This window comes from Bubalus kerabau, chromosome 3, assembly GCF_029407905.1.
Source record: "Bubalus kerabau isolate K-KA32 ecotype Philippines breed swamp buffalo chromosome 3, PCC_UOA_SB_1v2, whole genome shotgun sequence".
Taxonomy (NCBI): Eukaryota; Metazoa; Chordata; class Mammalia; order Artiodactyla; family Bovidae; genus Bubalus; species Bubalus kerabau.
Genome location: NC_073626.1, coordinates 146,779,184 through 146,785,997, shown reverse-complemented (window position 1 = coordinate 146,785,997; position 6,814 = coordinate 146,779,184). Strand labels below are relative to the sequence as shown.

General features: G+C 38.8%; 1 non-coding gene across 1 annotated transcript; it reads left to right on the top strand.

The window, feature by feature from the left end:
* Positions 1-5,361: 5,361 nt before the first annotated feature.
* Positions 5,362-5,434, top strand: TRNAS-GGA (transfer RNA serine (anticodon GGA)). The gene has a single exon. It is a non-coding gene; the product is annotated as a tRNA-Ser (tRNA).
* The last annotated feature ends 1,380 nt before the right edge of the window (positions 5,435-6,814 follow it).

Genomic DNA, 6,814 nt, shown 5'->3' with positions numbered 1-6,814 from the left:
TCTTCCTTTTAGGGAGAACACTCAATATTCCCTCAAAAGGCCACATCCCTGACCCAGATATGATGGTGGATGTTCACATTTATCCTTCTGAAATGTGCTTCCGGTCGAACTTTTGACTACAGAAAAATAAATTTCAACACTTTTAAGCTTATGATTTTGTAGATGTGTATCCATCGCCAATTGAATTTGGCATCTCTGGGGTGGGGTAAATCGACAGATAACATCTGTACCATTTTTAGCTCACACATAAATGAGCTCCTTTGAACGCCAACAATTACCCTTTAAGGAAAGTATTATTCTTCCCAATTTATCATAAAGAATGGTACCCAGGAAGATTAAGGAAATGAGATGACCATGGAGTTAGTTATGCTAAGAGGAACTCCGTTCTTCCAACGCTCAATCCCTCGTCTCCCCCCACTTTTCTTCACAATCCAGCTCATCCAACAAGTTCCTCAGGACTACATCATGTATTTTTCTAAAAAAGAGATTTGTTCCACTGCCTACCAGGTGGCGTTAAGGCAGTGCTATCAGTTTTATTAAGCATGAAAATCTTTTCTGAAGTTGTGGTGTAGTTTCTTTTTGTTACCGTTCAGTCATCAAGTCTTGACTGACTCTGTGATCCCATGGACTGAAGCATGCCAGACTTCCTTGTTCTTCACTATCTCTCAGCGTTTACTCAAATGCATGTCCATTGAGTCAATGATGTCATCCAACAATCTCATCCTCTGTCATCACCTTCTCCTCCTGCCCTCAACCTTTCCCAGCATCAAGGTCATTTCCAATGAATTGGCTCTTGGCACTGGGTGACCAAAGTATTGAAGGTTCATCTTCAGCATCAGTCCTTCCAATGAATATTCAGGTTTGATTTCCTTTCGGGTTGACTGGTTTGATATCCTTGCTGTCCAAGGGACTCTCAAGAGTCTTCCCCAGCACAATTTGAAAGCATCAGTTCTTCACTGCTCAGCCTTTTTTATGGTCCAACTCTCACATCCATACGTGACTACTGGAGAAACCATAGCTTTGACTGTACAGATTTTTGTAGGCAAAGTGATGTCTCTGCTTTTTAATGCAGTATCTAGGGTTGTCATAGATTTTCTTCCAAGAAGCAAGCGTCTTTTAATTTCATGGTTGCAGTTTTAAATTTTTTAATTCATTCATACATGCAATATTTGTGTGTGTGTGTGTGTGTGCGCACGTGCATGCATGGTCTTCTATGTACAGGGCCTTATATAACATCAGTGGCGTATATTTGAATGTCATGATCAAAGAGGATCATGAGGACTAAGAAGTTGATTTTAAGAAGGTGTATATATATGGCTGAGTCCCTTCGCTGTTCACCTGAAACTATCACAACATTATTAATTGACTATACCCCAATACAAAGTAAAAAGTTTAAAAAGAATTACACACACAAGAAGATGTATATTAGTATTAATTTACTTGCAAACCCAATATAAACTAATTTAAATAAACTAAAGAGAGGATCTATTTCCTTATAAAATCAGAAAAACCAAAGAGCATTCCTTTGAGGCAAGACCAAATCCAGAAACTCAGTGTCCTCATGGTCATCTCTCTCCATCTGCTGGCTCTGTGTTCCTCTGCATTTGTTGCCATTCTCGGACAGTCTGTCCCTCAGGAGGCAAAGATGGCCAGACCCCGTGTTTCAAGTTTATACAGTCTGATAGGCAGCCATCCCAGACATCACTGAGCCTTTTGCTGGTGAGGACTTACATATCCAAGCTTAAGTCACGTACCTTGCCTCTGGCAAGATGAATGCAGCATTGATCGACCAGGCCTGATTCACCTGCCGCTAAATCATACGGAATAAGAACAGGAGAATGGTGAACCACAATAGATGAGACAAAAATAAAAATTTAGCCATAACAAAATGTAAGATTGTTTCCCACCCTCAAAGTTCTCATAGATAGTAGAGGCAACAAGATCTACAGATGCGAAGTTAAATAGAAATTACAAAACAACAATGAATGTGATAATTCTACTGAACATTATTGATTTAAAAACATTGCAGGCACTGTTCTAGGTGTAGATAGATGATTGATATTACATATGTACAGATATATGCATACATGTATATGTATACATCATATGTTATATATCTACATTTTATTTCTCTTTGCAATAACCTTAGAAGGGAGATATTTTTTTATCTTCCTTTTAGAGATGAGGAAACTGAGGCCAAGAAAGGTGAAGATCACATTCTTAGAAAGTACTGGAGACCAGTTTAGAACCTAGAGTATCTGAATCCAGAGTCTTCATAGCCACGACTGTGCTGATCTTATATGGGAAACTCCAGATGAGCAGAGTGAACAAATAAATACTAATACAGGACTTTCATGTGTGACACTTTTAATATTGCATATTATATGGACACTTAGGATAGTACAGAGCAAAGGTTTTTAACTGATGTAATAGTCTTGCATGTTACCATTCTTTATGCTTCATGGTGCTTTTTTTTTTTTTCTTTAATTCTTCTTCACACTTGCTCCAGATTCCTCCTCTTCTGCTCAGTGAATAGCTCCTGCTCTTCTTCCCATCACAAAGTTTCAGCTTTAGCCCTTCCTCAATATCTAGAGCCCAGATCCACTGTCCTTAGGGATTTGAGAAACTCCAGATGAATCACAAAGAACACCCAAGTTCTCCAAATCCCGCTTTTAGAAAGAGTGGAATCAGGTCTTGTGAGTGCAGCAGAAGTTGTGAGGTGTGAAATGAAGGTACAGTGGAGGTGAGCACAGATGTGAACAAGGCATTGTACAATCCTGCACACTATGGAGCAAATGTTAATGATCCAAACTAGTATTATAAAAACATTTTAGTGTTTACATTTCAAGTTTATTAGATAGCCATATTTAATTTGTTATTCAACTTTGTCATACCATACGTAGAAGCGATTTATCATATATTAAGAAGTGATAGAAGAGAACATAGTTGCAACACACAGAAACTCAGGCCCAGCAAATTCCTAAATCAATATTTCATGCCCCATGGGACCTTCTGGGCAGAAGACAATAGATAATTTTTCTTGATTGAGTAACACTAGAGGATTCTAGGTCTGGGCTCCATTTTCTTGTTTTGCCTGTTGGATAGGTAAATATTGCCTATGGTGTGATATTTTCCCATTTGTTATCCAACAGCATAGCAAGCCTTGGAGTAGCCTGTGAAAACGTGTTATGCAGAGAACAATAATACTGACTGATATTACTAAAACACTCTGTGTTATGGAAACTATAACTAAAATGTCAGGTACCGTTGGGTATATATTGAAGAAAGAATGATAATTTTTAATATATAGCTGATCAGTCATCCATTCTGATGTTTTGCACTATTAAAAAATAAAATATTTTTATCTTTCAAGAAATTATGTATAACAAGCAATATTTATTGCAAGAAACTAATTGAATGGGAGATAAGCTTTTTCTGAAGATCCTTGGAGCAATTAATATAATAGATTATGTTCTTAGGTTCCTTATTAAAGCAGGTACCAAAGTGATAGCATAAGAGAAAAATTGGTATGATTTTTCATTCTTTCCTTCAATGTTTAAAATCAAAGGATTTGGTTTATTTTCTTTAATTTGGCAAGAATAAGTTTTTCTTAAGAGATGTTTATCTCTAAATGCCTTATGGCATTCATCTGTTGACTGTTTCTATAGGTCTCCTTATAACATAAACATTTTACACCCTAAAGAGAGTATTGTGGGCTATCAACTTTTGAGAGGTTCTTATTTATGCCTCTTCTGTAAGCTAGACTTGTAAGTTTCCACAGTGTTTTTCCTAGACCACCCCTCCTTATAGTGAATTCAACCCTATGAATATTAATATCCTACTTTGATTTATGTTTTCTTGGAAAAGACCTGAATCATGAAATGAGTGCCTCTTTATAAAAACAAAATAAACAAACCAACACAAAGTCAGAAAATTGTTCCAGTTCTGTTTCATTTAGAGTTGATCACGAGTTAGATGTTTTCCCTCATTATGTGATCTCCTTCTCTGAAGCATATTGTTGTTTAGTCACAAAGTTGTGTCCAACTGTGCAGCCCCATGGACTGCAGCCCACCAGGCTCCTCTGTGTGTGGGATTTCCCAGGCAAGAATACTGGAGTGGGTTGCCATTCTCTTCTCCAGCGGACCTTCCCTACTCAGGAAATGAACCATGTCTCCTGCAATGCAGGTGATTCCTTACCACTAAGGCACCAGGGGCAACCCTGAAGTATATTAAGGTCCATGAATGCTGACCCCTAGGAAGAGATGCTACTTAGAGCATCAAGATTGCTGGGAGAAATATCAATAACCTCAGATATGCAAATGACACCACCCTTATGGCAGAAAGCAAAGAGAAACTGAAGAGACTCTTGATGAAAGTGAAAGAAGAGAGTAAAAAAGTTGGCTTAAAGCTCAACATTCAGAAAATGAAGACCATGGCATCCAGTCCCTTCACTTCATGGCAAATAGATGGGGAAACAGTGGAAACAGTGGCTGACTTTATTTTGGGGGGGGCTTCAAAATCACTGCAGATGGTGATTGCAGCCATGAAATTAAAAGACACTTGCTCCTTGGAAGAAAAGCTATGACCAACCTAGACAGCATATTAAAAAGCAGAGACATTACTTTGCTGACAGAGGCCCATCTAGACAAAGCTTTGGTTTTTCCAGTAGCCATGTATGGATGTGAGAGTTGGACTATAAAGAAAGCTGAGCCCTGAAGAACTGATGCTTTTGAACTGTGGTGTTGAAGAAAACTCTTGATAGTCCCTTGGACACCAAGAAGATCATGGGGATTCTCCAGACAAGAATACTGGAGTGGGTTGCCATGCCCTCCTCCAGGGGATCTTCCCAACCCAGGGATTGAACCCAGGTCTCTTGCATTGCAGACGGATTCTTTAGCATCTGAGCCACTAGGGAAGCCCATCTAGGGACTAGATATTCAGATTTAGGGACCATAGTTTTGGAGGTGAATACATCAGAATAGAGATTATCCCAAAAGGGAAAAAAGGAGTTTAGAAGGAAAAAACAAGAGGACTAGACTAGAACCCTGGAGAATGCCAATATTGAAGAGAGGGATACAGAGAAGTTACACTGTGTATGATGATGCATTATTAATTATAAGTTACTATTTTACTATGTATATAAAGTATTATCAATGTCAAAGATATGATAAGAAAGGGTGCTGCTGCCCTAGTGAAGACATAATGGTGGAGAACAGGAAATTGAATGTTAAAAATGGAAGGCAAGATAGTTTGACTGGAACAGATAGGCTTCATTAGAGCACAACATAGAATATAAGGTTATAAAGATATGGAAGAAGGAAATGATTGAGGGAAATAATTGAGGGAGAACTATGAGATACATCCCTGGTGGCTCAGAGGTTAAAGCATCTGCCTGGAATGCAGGAGACCTGGGTTCAATTCCTGGGTCAGGGAAGATCCCCTGGAGAAGGAAACGGCAACCCACTCCAGTACTCTTGCCTGGAGAATCCCATGGAGGGAGGAGCCTGGTAGGCTACAGTCCATGGGGTGGCAAAGAGTTGGACACGACTGAGCGACTTCACTTTCACTTTCTATGACATATAGACTAGGGAGTCTGGATCTGTTTCACCAAAGAAATATCTTCTTAGTGCTTGAGCAAAGGTGTAATATTCATAAAATAGCATTTGATTGTTATTCTGACATCTTCCTGTATAAAGAATTACAGTAGTACATAACTAAAAGTTGGGGAGAATCCAAAAGAAGCATGCTGGAGTAAATTGCATAAAACTATATTGAAGTGAAACATCATATATGCACACAGTGTGGAATATCCCTACCTGTACCTGTGCTTATCCAAAGTAACGGACTATATGATTGCTAATATTCCACCCTACTGCTCTTCCGTGCATGGGAAGCAGAGGGTGCCCCATGACTCAGAGTCTAGTCAGGCAAACTAAAAACAGACCTTATCTCAAACAGAGGGAATTAAATACAAGTTAATTGCACTGTTGATGGAAGGGCTGAAAAACCAAACAGGAAATGCAAGGCAACTTAGAGATTCCCCACAGCAGGAAACAGCTTCTTTCTCTTGGACTGGCTGGATGCAGAGAGGAGGTAGTAGTCTTAGCAGAATCCAGAAGTTGGGCAGCCTGGCAGGAGCTAAAACCTTAGCAGGGACTACCTGGAAGAAGCTGGGAGCTCTGAGAAAGGGACTGTCCCTGGGCAACCTGGAACTATAAGGAGTTGCATCATGAAAACATGGTCAGAAGACAGAGATAGAGACAGATTTGGGAGAAAGACAGAGAAATAGCCATACCCCAGGATCGCTTTCTCCTGTCTTTCATGCTTCCACTAGTGTCTCCCACTTGCTGAACAAGCTGGAAGCATTTTAGCAAGAAGGGTGGGGAAATATTTGGGAGCAAACATAATGACTGGCCCAGAAGGTCTTTCCTGGCAGGATTCTATAGTAATTCATAAATAGAGGTTTTAAGTCTCACAAATATTTTTGATTTAAGAAACATGCTAATAATAATTTCAATTCAATTTGGTATATTTATGAAACAGCATTTCCCCTAAACTAGGTTAAAATCATGATTTTTTCAAGAGAAAGTGCTTTTACATTTTAACAGTGAAATGTATAGGCTTACCCTTGATTGCTGAGTAACTATTAATTTCCATCATTTAAGAAATAAAAAAAATTACTACTCTTGCTCAGTCATCAGACTCAAATTAATAGTTTTGTTTAGTTTTGATTACACAGGACTATAAGCAGCAAATCCAAAAATCCTGTTAATATTGAATACTGAAGATGTCTGACTATACAATGCTATCTGAT